The sequence below is a fragment of the Hypomesus transpacificus genome, unplaced genomic scaffold (assembly GCF_021917145.1).
Source record: "Hypomesus transpacificus isolate Combined female unplaced genomic scaffold, fHypTra1 scaffold_111, whole genome shotgun sequence".
NCBI classification, from domain to species: domain Eukaryota; kingdom Metazoa; phylum Chordata; class Actinopteri; order Osmeriformes; family Osmeridae; genus Hypomesus; species Hypomesus transpacificus.
The window spans coordinates 400,409-413,220 of record NW_025813699.1 but is presented as its reverse complement, the minus strand read 5'-3'; the positions used below and the strand labels follow the sequence as shown (position 1 = coordinate 413,220).

Here is a 12,812-nt window from a genome sequence, read left to right as displayed (position 1 = left end):
AAAAAACGATAGCGCACTCGCCCTTGCACCGTGGTAGCTCAGTTTCTCATGGGCGGGCCAGATGATCTGGGCGGGCAAAGCAGAGAGAGGGAAGGTAACCTTCCTCCTATCTACGTCACTAGGAGGAGATTTTCAAACAGAGCAATTGAGCCTTCATTTTTTCAAAGGCGGAGAAAAACACGCAGGGCTTGGTTTACACTTATCGAAAATTCTAGCCACTGGGGGACCAAAGGCAGGCTAGGGGAACTCATATTAACGTGAAGGAAACCTCATGTCATGTCTCCTTTAAAGAACTTTTAGCTCAGTGTGATCCTCTGTTGAAGGATAATTTACGAAAAGTGAGGGAGGAAAAGCCAGGCACAAAAATGACCCGTTACTTTAGCCCAGAATCTAAAAATGAGTTCATTAAACTCTGTGGAGACAGAGTTTTGAAAGAAATATTGAAGGAAAGGGAGCATGCAATTTATTATTCATTGATATGTGATGCAACTCCTGATGTCTCCCATAAGGAAAATAATGCAATTATTTTAAGATATGTTGATCAGATGGAGAATGATCAGTGGGATGTAACTGAACGTTTCCTGCAGTTCGAAGAATTTAATGAAAATACTAGTCATGAAATATCAGAGATGATATTGAAGAATTCAGTGTTTCCCACAGATTAGAAATCTAATTGTGGCGGGTAGGGGTGGGAGTTGTCAGAGGGGGGGGGGGGGTCATAATAATTCCTTTGTTAATAATTCGTTACACAGTTAATTTGTTAATAATTTGTTACATTACATATTAATCCAAAATGATTCACACCTTCACAAAATTAACAACAACTAACATATCATTTCTGCATTATGCATGTAGCAACGCTAGTGCTAAACAACTATTTAACTGGTCGGCTCCATGACGCCGGGTAAGTAGCTAGCTCTTGAGACTTCTCACCAAAAGAACGAAGGGGAAACTTCGAGTACTGTAAGTCGCTCTGGATAAGAGCGTCTGCTAAATGACTAAATGTAAATGTGAGTACGGTACCTAGCGAAAAGTAGCCTCAACTTTCCTCGACTTTTAGCTACGGCACTAATGCTGAAGGCTCGCTGATATAGCTGTCGGTCTTACTAGAACGGCATATGTATGCATTGTTGCTAACGTGTGCTGACGTTGTGACTGTGTGCATATGTGAGAAAGACGCATGAGTGACAGAGAGACGGAGGGAGAGCAGGGGAAAGGAAATGCAGCTGAACGAATACGCTGCGTGTTTTAACCTAAATAGCGATAAAAAAATGTTTTTTTACGAAACGCAATGTGTGGCGGCCGGTGTTGATTCTGTGGCGCACCGCCACAAATTAGTCTGTTTGGGAAACACTGGACTTTAGAGGAGCACTTGACATTGCAGATTGCAGAGGCCAGGTTTTCCACAATGGTGCAAATATGTCTGGTAAAGTTAAAAGGGTCCAGGCTGAAATAAGGAAAATAAACCCACTTCCTACATATTCACCCTGTGCCTCTCATACTCTGAATCTCATTGGTGTACATGCTGCAGAGTCATGTCCAGAGGTTTAGCGCTGAAGTTATAGCTAGGTGCCTTATCGACTTAGCTAGTTCTATCCACATAATAGCAGAGTGATGTAGCGGTGGCAGTGATTGTCTTCTTTGTTAGGCGTAGCGACGGTTGCTAGCTGTGTTAGCTAGCTAACATGACCTGGCACTAATCAGCCCCCACTACCTGTACATCTTGCACACAAACAGTGCTCGATAAGTCTTAAACTATTTAAGACTTCAATGTTCTGTAGAGCACTTATCTGCCCAAGTACCTGTACAAAATCGACAATGTGAGCAAAAATAATATCCTGACAAGCCATGTTGATTAATTTGATCTATAAGGCCAGCATGCGATCTCTGACACAACTAATGTCTTCCATCATCTACCGAATCTAAGTGTTCCTATCTGCCTTCGTGCTTTGTGCAGCTGCATTGGTCTGAAGATAACCAAGCCCCTCTCGTTCGCATGTCGGAAATAAATACAGCACAGAAATAAATGTGGTGTGGAAATAAATGTGACGTGGAAATATGTGTGGAAATAAATGTGGTGTGTAAAAGTCTCAAAACATAAATACAGTCCCATGAAATAAATAAATGTTGTCTTTACAAAAACGTCATTTTGAAATAAATAAATGTATTTATTTATTGATGTCGGTAAATGGATTCAGCTATGTAATTATATAATGCTATATTTATATATTTATTGGCATCTTTTTAAATTTCAGAATTTATTTAATCGCCATATTTATGTATGTATTTATGTATTTATTTACCTATTTATTTATTTATTTATTTAATTTTAACTAACTCAACGTTCCATACATCGCGGAACTGCACTCCGTTGGATTATAAAAATGACAGCAAGAGTGCCCGGTTCTCGAGATAATCGTGGGAAACTCGCTGCCCTAAAATCCCATTCAGACATAGATTCCTAGCATTATTAGAGAGATACTTCGCTATCTCACACTCAATGGGCAATTCCATGCAAAGGTCACCCTTACCATAGAAAAAAAAAGTTGTGCTCACACAAATATAACTGTTGTTAAAATGTTCACTTAGGTCTATATTTTGTTGCATGTAATCACTCTGATCACGTCTTTAACATTTTGTAGACTAAGGTTATGCCTATCAAACAGTGCCGATGCTATAACATCCAAAGTTTCTGTGCAAAGCTTATTTATACCAATGGTTAGTTTAATTAACAAATCTTGCCCCTTTGTTACTTTTAAAAACTTAAATTATGTGTTATGGACGTGACGTAACGGACGCTACACAATATAAATCTTCCCAATACACTGTTCACAACAAAAGGGAAATGTTCTTAAATGAAAAGGCAAAGCTGACAATAGTGTTTTCGGCTGTTATAACCCCTTTCACCGACGTGTTTCAGTGAAACAGACATTCCAGTCATGATTATAGTCAGAATCATGGGTAACATGATTTACATTTACATTACATTTTACATTTAGTCATTTAGCAGACGCTCTTATCCAGAGCGACTTACAGTAAGTACAGGGACATTCCCCCAGAGGCAAGTAGGGTGAAGTGCCTTGCCCAAGGACACAACGTCATTTGACACGGCAGGGAATCGATCCGGCAACCTTCTGATTTCTAGCCGGACTCCCTCCCCGCTCTGCCATGATTTAGCCTAAACATATCTTTAACGATCGACATCTTCTCCAGTGATCCTGAAATTTCGAGTAGCCTTATTGTCTTGCCATAACCGTCTTTGTCATAACCTTGATCCCCGCTCCATGTTTGTAATATTTACTTCCTACTACAGAGGCAACTCGAAAGTGCTCGAGGGACTCGATTGGTTTAGGCATTTAAGGCGGCGCTCTGTAATTTGCTGGCGCTACCTGTCGGATCAAGCTGAGGTAGAGTTGACAGCTTCGATCAAAGATGTCTTAAAAGGGGTCATTGACTGTTTTGGGGGTATTTCACACAGTTTATTTGTAACTCAATGTTTTTAATTTCAGTGCTTAATTAATAGTTTAATGTTGAAAATCACTGTACATGTAGGCGTTTTATGTAATCTGCAGAAGACTGGTCCAGACGGGTCACATCCATGATGTTCAAACATCATATTCAAAATGCTGGTTTTCCAAAAAAGACAATGACAAGTATTTTAAAAAATACTTTTGTGTTCATTACTCAAAATCATTTGTAAGACTGTGTCAGGGTATTCACAGCTAAAGATCATTGGTGAGCATTCTGAACTTTTCTAATAGTAATTTGACAACAACTTAGACAACAAAAAAGATAAGGGGTCCTTTTCGTGTACCCAGCGCAATTGACTTTGTACACTGACGCAAGTATCATTCCTATTTTGCACTTAACGGAAAGCGGACTTTTCCCTTCACAGACGCACGTCTGTAAATTTGGGAATGAATTTGCGCTCCCAGGGCAGTTCAGCGAAAAGAGGGGGCGTGTTCTGGCGCAAACGTTCATTGGTGTTATTTTGCAGTTTGCAAAAAACAGTTCCGCCACAGACCAGGAAAAGTTAGTCTAAAGTCAATGGCGCGTTATTCAGATGCTATTTTAAGGGTGCATGCTTGGCCCGTGCGCACTACTGGCAAGGCCAGGCTCATTTTCCTGCAAGCTACGTTACATTTCTTCCATGTCAATGGGAAGACAAAGAGTTTCATGAGTCTCTGTATGTGAACTTGATTTGTAACAAATCAACAAATTCCGTTATAATAGCAATCCGCAAGATAACAAGCGCGCCTGCTCTTAAAGGGAATGTGAGATGTTGCTCTGATAGGTGTGGTTTGGGCGTAACATGCAATAAACCAATGAGTAATGTAGCTACTTCAGACCAACCCATTTTAAATTTGCGCCAGGCGCAGAGTCATTTATCCCGCCGGTATAATAGCTACAGCGCCGGAGTGCCGCCCACAGTCACTTGCGTTTCAATTTTTGATACTTTCGTTTCAGATTGTTAAAATAGGGCCCAAAATGCCATTATCAATGCTATTTTGGTGGCCATCTTGAAAATCTCCAGTGACATTTCAGATGGTTTGCTTAATGTTAAAACTAATTCACAAGTTATTTTAGATGTTGAGAAAAGCGCTGTGAAAGTTTGTTTCTTGATTTCCCAACAGATTCTGTGTGTATTTAAGACACGTCACATCCATAACAGAATAATGTCACATCCATAACGCAGGTTTTTCCTCATAAAATTCTGCATAAAAGACTACATGTTTTAAGAATTGCTATTTTTATGTTCACCTAAGACTCCATGATCATGTCAATATCAAACTTTCTACATTAGACTTAATGGTTCACAGAGTTACAGAAAAAAGTATAGTCTCCAGAAAATAACTGTCATTTCTTGTCACATCCATAACGCAGGTGTTTTTGTAATAATTTTGTGTCTGAAAAATATTTTTTGCAAAAAATTGTTTTCCTCCTCTATTCTACCTATTGAGTACTTTCAGAATATGCATGACTAATTTAAATATTGTAAGAATTTTTGTTTTACTGAGAAATTTTTCTTGTCATTTTGAGTACAAATGTCACATCCATAACGCTGGAATTGCCCCAATACAATATAAACAAGTGAGAATGATAAATCATATGAAGATGCGTGTTACCGTATAATTTACAGCAGTTAAGGACACACAGCGCTGGCCATGTTGCGCCAGTCGCGGAGCCAAAGGGGTGGCCGGGGTGGCACTGGACCCACCCCAGGTGCTACCCCAAAATGTCATTCGCTATCCCTGGGAATTGGATGCTGATTGACATTTCCTTTATCTTGTTAAAAGAAGCGTTTCTTTCGACATCTGGCAGTGCATTTTTTCAAATCGAGGATATTTCCACAGGTCACCAGTCAGTCACAAATCACTACGCCAGCGTCTGATACAGCCCCAGCGACGGAAAACAAGAGCATATTACAGTTATCGATTTAAGGTTTAGCATTGGGGTCGAGGCTTCCTGAACATATGTTAAGAAAGTTGAGTTGCTGGGCCGCAGAGCCATAGAGAAAGATGCATATTGGCAATTTGGTTCCATAACAGATAAGAGAAATGTCTCTGTTTTTGTTTAGCACTTATCACTACCTTAGTAGGTCTTGCTAACAGCGCAGTTCCTACTGTGGTGGAGTTGATTCAATTTCCTTTTTTTCATTTTCATTTATGTAGCACCCTTTTAAAACAACAACAGTATCATTTAGCCATTTGAAATCTATTGTAATGACTTGACTAGGTCAGAAAGGAACAATCGTCTAGGCCAATGGTTCTCAATCTGTGGTACGCGTACCACTGGTGGTACGCAAGAGCCCTTCTAGTGGTACGCGGAGTATGCACGAAAAAAAAAAGTTGAAGCAATCGTTGAAACAAATAAATAAATGTGCATCTCCACCCACACACACACTTAACACATAAGCCCAAGGTTTCTAAATTTAATTAAAATTAAACTAGGCTCTCATCTTTAAGTACGTGTGTTGTTGTTTTTCGTGTGCGTGCGCAGCCAAGAGAAGTTTACTGCGAGTCTCTTTTTTGGAGCTTAAACTCGCGAAACTCCTCCCTAGAACGGCCCTCCCTCGTCCAATCGTACCTTAGTAACCGCTACTAAGATAATAAGGTCCGTCGTTGACGTCAAGCTTTAACATCTGAAGCAACGTGTGCCTACGGGACATGTCGATCTGACATAAGGTATCCTGACAGATTAGAGGGAGGCTTGGTTTTCTTTGCATTTTCAAAGCCCAAGACACAAGAGGAAAGGTGCCGGCGCCGGATTAAACAGTGTGGGAGACCCCACTCCCAACTTAATTTAGCGAACATCAACAAACACAAAAAGCGAACGATATCTATGTTAGTTGAGAGAACATCCCCAAACAGTTAAAGCTATGGTTCATGTCAACTAGTATTATTACCACTATTAGTGCATAACTAGTCACTCGAACAAATGTGTTAATGTCGAAATCAAAATGTTAATGTTAGCTAGGACAAATGTCTGTAAAATTGCGAACGCCAGCAAGTTGCCAGGAGCTTAAAATACTATCAATGTTGAACAAAACGTCCCAACAGGCCGTTATAAACTAATTTTATTTTAATCTTCGTAGCATTTTATGAGTGGGGGACTAACCTTTTGTAGCTCTGGTCACATGACTTGACCAACTAAAGGCATTAAACCGGTAACCAGAACATATTTCTTATTTAGTAAACCTTATTATTATCCTTTGTTAAATTAAAACAGATGACTTTACATTAAATAATTCTTGAAAAAACTGAAACCTGTCACTCCAAGACAGTTACACACACTGACAGCGCTTATCCCCATACTCGCTCTGGTTTTTGGGGTGACAGTTCCGGGAATTGTGTCGGACGTAGCAACAGTAACTAGGGGTACGGGGCCCTGGTGAACAGTCAATTATGCTATGATGTGACTGTTAGTCAATGCCGGTTAGTCACTAACTATATAGTTATGCTGAAATCTTGGCTCCAAGGGAATATTAAGAGAAAAAATTAGGTGAATGTGTCAGGCAGCACAACTCAAAATGAAGTTGCCAACAGTCAAGGCGATCCTAGCGATGGCGATCCCAATAGTGCTTGCAGTGTATTGAGCAGTGATGCTTCAGCACCGGCTAGCAAACGACGCAAAACTGTAAGGAAATACGACTCGACTTACATTAATCTTGGATTTACTTGGAGTGGGGCTGAGGATGAACCAAGACCACAGTGCGTTGTGTGCGGAGATGTTCTCAGCAATGAAAGTCTGAAGCTATCACATCTCAGACAGCATCTTTCCACTAAACATCCATCACTGAAAGATAAGCCAGTTGACTTTTTTCTCAGAAAACGTAATGAGCTAAAGCAGTCCAAGACAACAATTCGGCACAGCGCTACACCCGTTACCAAAGCTCAAGAAGCTTCCTATCGTGCCAGCCTTCGTATAGCAAAAGCTGGTAAGCCGCACACGATTGGAGAAGAACTATGTTTACCTTTGGCCAAAGAGATGACAGGCATTATGTGTGGGGAGAAAGCTGCGCAACAGTTAAGCTTGGTGCCGCTCTCTAATGACACAGTGTCACGTAGGATACAAGCAATGGCAACTAATGTTAAACACATACTGGTGGAACAAATTAAATGCAGTCCTTACTTTTCCATACAACTTGACGAGACCACTGATGTCGCGGATTTGGCTAATTTGCTTGTATACGTCAGATACGAATATCAAAGCGCATCTCATGAAGACTTTCTGTTCTGTCAGCCACTTCAGACAAGAACTACAGCGGAACACAACTTTCAGCTCGTGAATGGCTTTTTCCAAGAGACTGGGCTAGACTGGAAAAAGTGCGTCGGAGTCTGCACAGACGGCGCAAGGGCCATGACAGGTCGCCACAGCGGAGTGGTGGCCCGAATCCGCGAGGTGGCACCTGATGTACAATGGACTCACTGCAGCATTCATCGCTAAGCTCTCGCAGTGAAGAAAATGCCGGTAGAGTTTAAGGCTGTCTTAGGCTGTAAAAACTGTAAATTTCATCAAAGCCAGACCGATGCATTCTCGCCTATTTAATGTTCTCTGTGATGAGATGGGCAGCGAGCATGTCCAACTTCTGTTGCATACAGAAGTAAGATGGCTCTCAAGAGGGAAGGTGCTGTCCAGGCTTTTCGAATTGCACAGAGAGGTCCAAGTGTTCTTACAGGACAAAAACGTCCCTGCATCAGGTGTTTTTGATGACACTGTGTGGCTCAGTCAGCTCGCCTACTTGTCTGACATTTTTTCCCATATGAATGAGCTGAATTTGGGACTGCAGGGACTCTCTACCAGTGCATTTGATGTCCAGGACAAAATCAGTGCAATGCTGAAAAAGCTGGAATTATTCGAAATAAAAATAAGGACTGGTGATGTGTCAGCTTTCCCTAATCTGGAGACTTTTCTCTCTGACAATGACCTCAGGTTCGCTGATCAAGTCAGGGACAACATTGCTGAGCACCTGAAATCTCTCCGACAACAGTTCGCCGAATATTTCCCTACGATTGCCCAGGGGAATACATGGATGCGCGATCCGTTTGTTCTTAAGGCTTCTGACGTCCCTGAGGAGAGCCTATCAGCTCTTGAGCAGGAGCTTTTAATTGAACTGTCCTGTGACGACACATTGAAGTCAGCCTTCAGAGGCCAGACATTGCTGGACTTTTGGATGCAGCGACGCAGCGAATATCCGGCGCTTTCGGACAAGGCCGTGCGCGTTCTAATACCATTTGACACCACTTATTTATGCGAGAAATGCTTCTCTTCTCTCGCCTCCATTAAGACCAAATATAGAAGCAGGTTGGATGCTGAACCAAGTCTGAGGCTAAAGCTAACCGCAATCGACCCAGACATCGTAGCACTCTGTTCACAGAGCCACGCACACCCCTCTCACTAAGCATGATAGGCCCAGAGTCGTCATCACCAATTTCCATTCTATTTTTATTCTTCTTCTTATAAGTAGCTTACATTCCACTTGAATGCATTACTTGAGAATATCACAGTAGGGCCGATTTTCATAATTTTCTATGTTCAATTTATCTCTGTGAATGATTAATGCAAGGCAATTGCTTATTTTGTTTGACTCCAGTATTTGCATATTCATGTTTTGATGCAGTACAATTTATACTTGTTAAACCTCACTAGATTGACTGGTATTTTATAACCCCATTTGCTGGGTAGGCCTATGTTTTGATGCAGATCAGTTATTAGTATTGTCATGTTGTAAGTTTTTAAATACAATACATGAGTTTACATACACTTAGTTGCTTCAGTCATGTGAACAATAATCATTATTAATATTAAAGCCTTCTGTGTAATCTCTATGTATTTACAGGCCTACGCTACTTTATTTTAATTCTGGTGGTCCTTGGAGAGCCAAATCATTTCTAAGGTGGTACTCATGCTAAAAAGTTTGAGAACCACTGGTCTACGCATAAGATGAAGTTCCCGAATTTATGTTTATTAACCACACGGTACACAGGCACAATAAGCCTAACAGCTGTTTGGCCCTAGCCCACGCTAAATAAAAGAAAAGTAGCCCACAAAACAATAGTAACCGTCTCTTGTAAACCCAGACGTAACAGAAAGAACAGACGCTAAACCTGGTCTTGACTTCAAATCTCCAACCACCAGGATGCCCGGCATCCAAACATTCTGGGCATTCCCGTGATCAGCAGACAGCAGGTTGATTGGCATGTGGGACCCCGCGAACACTACTGGTAAACAACCAACTAACAGCCAACATAACACACGTCTTTCGGTGTGGATCGCTACACTATTTTTGTACTTTAACTGCTAAGATTCCTTGATGAGATGCCTTATCAATTTATTATCGTTACAAAAGATTAACGCTGCAGTCAGATAGCTAACCTGTTTGCTATTGTATAATGCCTGTTTAGAAATATGTATTTCAGAGTAGGGCTAGCCATGATGTAGAAGTTTCTTGAAGATAATAATGGGAATGTGTTTAAGATTGAGATTGGACTCAAAAGTGTGTAATTGGATGTGTAAGCCTACATGTTATTTTTGCTTAGTGTTCACTTCAAACATTAAAAGAAAGAATGAGATAGCAGACTTCTTCAAAAAGCTGAGCAAACAGTATCAAGTGGAAATAAACCCCAGTCCTTGCACCACCCCAATACCTCAGAGGAGCATACTAGTCAGTCAGTCACATGCCAAGTTTAGCCTGTGTTTGTAGGCCACATATGTACGCCTACACAAACGTTTTTCCCAGATTAAGGCAGAATCCCAATACTCCCCCTTACCCCTTCCCCTTACCCCTTACCCTTACCCCTTACCCCTTCCCCTTAGTTTTGCGCGTTCCCGTGAGAGCTAGTGGTGTCCTAATACTCTTTTGGAGCTAGGGGTAGGGCTAAGACTAAGGGGTATACACCCCTTAAAACCAAGTAAGATCGGGAGCTTGCTTGAAACCTAGGGATATGTGAATCCTGCGCGACCGGCAACAATGGCGGACAGATCATCCAGAGAGTCCGATAAATGTAATATTTTCGGCTTAATTAATTGATTAAAAAATTATGACAGTCGTGTTTTGTGTTATACAGTCCTGAACATATATATTTGCAACCATTTTCCAAATCGAAACGTTTCTAAAAATCGCTAGTTTGGTACCCTAATGTTACAGTGCTGAATTGCACAACAGTCCCGCATTTCTCTGACTAGCATGTCTACAGTTTTAAGTAAACTCCATTAGCAGCGAATTTAGTTTAATATCAGTCCATAACACTACTTGCTTTGGAGATATCGATACGTGCTAGATGACGTACCTGTAACCAAGTGGTGTCCCATTTCCTAGGGCTATGTAGCCCTTACCCCTTACTTTCGAGGGCCAAGGGCTAGGGGTAAATTAAGGGGAAGGGGTAAGGGTAAGGGGTAAGGGGGAGTATTGGGATTTGGCCTAAGCCTCACTTTAAAATGTTGGTTGTTGATTCATGAGTGCTCTTGTTTTGATGGGTGTGGCATTTTTTGTGTGAGTATACACAAAAAGTTATGTTTTAATGTAAAAGAAGGATCTAACCTGGTTAGACCCAGATTATACAGTGTATTCAAGAAAACAGAGTGACCAAAGTCTCTCCAGTTTGGGAGTAGCCTACACTACAGTGTGTGTAACACAGAAATTAGTTGCAATTCAGATGTAGAGACACAGTCTATTCATAGTAAATGTATAATTTGATTAAAGTAACCCTAGTGGACCATACTAGGTCACACTGAAGAATATATGCTTCATACATTAAGTTAATTTTACATTTACATTTATTCATTTAGCAGACGCTTTTATCCAAAGCGACTTCCAAGAGAGAACTTTACAAAGTGCATAGGTCACTGATAATAACAACAAGATAGCCCCACAGCATTGCGGGTAGTCAAAAACAAGAAGTACATATTGTGAACAACCAAAAAAATAGTGCTAAAGGGAAGAAACCATAAGAGCATGTAGTTAAACAAGTTAAAATTACACAACATTAATCTCTAAGTGCAGGTGTACCTGTAGGAAAGCAATAAAAATAGGATTAACTAAAATAGAATACAACAGTTTAAATCAGCTACCACTAACCAACAAGAGCAACAGTCTAAGCAAGAGTCATTGTGATCCTTGAGGAAACTAGCGTTGGGTTCAGCAAACCATTCCTAAGTACCATTGTAGTCCCAACTGAATTTTAATTTATATTTCTAATCAGCAATCATATGAATAATTTACACTGCTTAGATGCAAGGCTAAGGTTACACACGCATTTTCAGTCTGGTCTGTGGACCCCCTGAAGTAGCCCTGGCCACCCCTTGGCCACCCCATATATAAAAGTCTGGTTCCGCTACTGTGTTGCGCAGCAACAGAATCTGTACTCCTAGACTACTGACTAACAGTTAGTAACATGTAAAGTGTTTTGGCTGAACACATTGAAGGTGAAGTACTTTCGATCGTTTTTGAACCCACCTCTTTTAACATTTTAAACCAGCATTTCCACCAAGGTTGTAAGCTACCAAACAAGTAGACCACAGCAGGTAACTAGCTGTGTGGACAACTACAGGAGCTAGCTATTTAGCTCATGATAGCCATTAAGCTAGTTACTGTACCGAGCTAGATGGCTGCCTCGACTACAGTACAGGCACTTTATTTTTATACTTTGGCACACGCTTAAAAAGTCGCTCTTTGCTAATAATTCAAAACGTGAATGTTAAAAAGTAGCTGGTAAGTGCTTGCAAGTGCTAGCAACCAGCATCTGTAGCTAATAAACGTGAACGTTTTGTGTTTTCAATTCAGATTCATTGCAAGCACGACTTTTTGTCGTATCGTTAAAATATAAATACAGCCCTGTCATAAATCTTAAATACAATATATGACTTAACTCTAATAACATTGTAAAAAAACCTTATAAGCTGAACATCACTGACATTACCTGTAAACAGACGCTGTCCACCGTACACAACGCTCAGGCTATATCACGTAGCTACTTTCTCACACCCAACCCAACAACTGGCAGGAACGAGACCAAACAAAGCAGTTGCTGCGCATTCATTCGACTGCGTTAGATGAGTAGGTCAGCACGAGCCATTGAGCACGTCCACATTGAGGCATAAATATGCAACAGGCCGTAATTTGTTCGCATACTGTCTGTACTTTTTGTTTTTACATGTTTTTATTGAAATATTTTATACTGTTGCAATACTTTTCAATTAGATGCAAGATATGAGCATGAAGCATTCCTGTCAAAAGAGACGTCCTAATTAAAACTGTATTTTAAACATTGCTGTGCCCAGTCAGCATTAATGTTTTCTAGACCTAAATATAC

The 12,812-nt window shown here is 40.7% G+C and overlaps 1 protein-coding gene across 5 annotated transcripts in view; it reads right to left on the bottom strand.

The window, feature by feature from the left end:
• pam (peptidylglycine alpha-amidating monooxygenase) overlaps nt 1-12,522 on the bottom strand; it is a 107,177-nt gene extending 94,655 nt beyond the window's left edge. For 2 of the 5 annotated variants that reach the window (XM_047050391.1, XM_047050394.1), the window contains exon 1: nt 12,420-12,522. The gene's annotated coding sequence lies outside the window, so the exon portion shown is untranslated. The remainder of the gene's footprint in view (nt 1-12,419) is intronic. The other 3 variants (XM_047050393.1, XM_047050395.1, XM_047050392.1) reach the window with 3 other exon arrangements.
• Between the last annotated feature and the right edge of the window lie 290 nt (nt 12,523-12,812).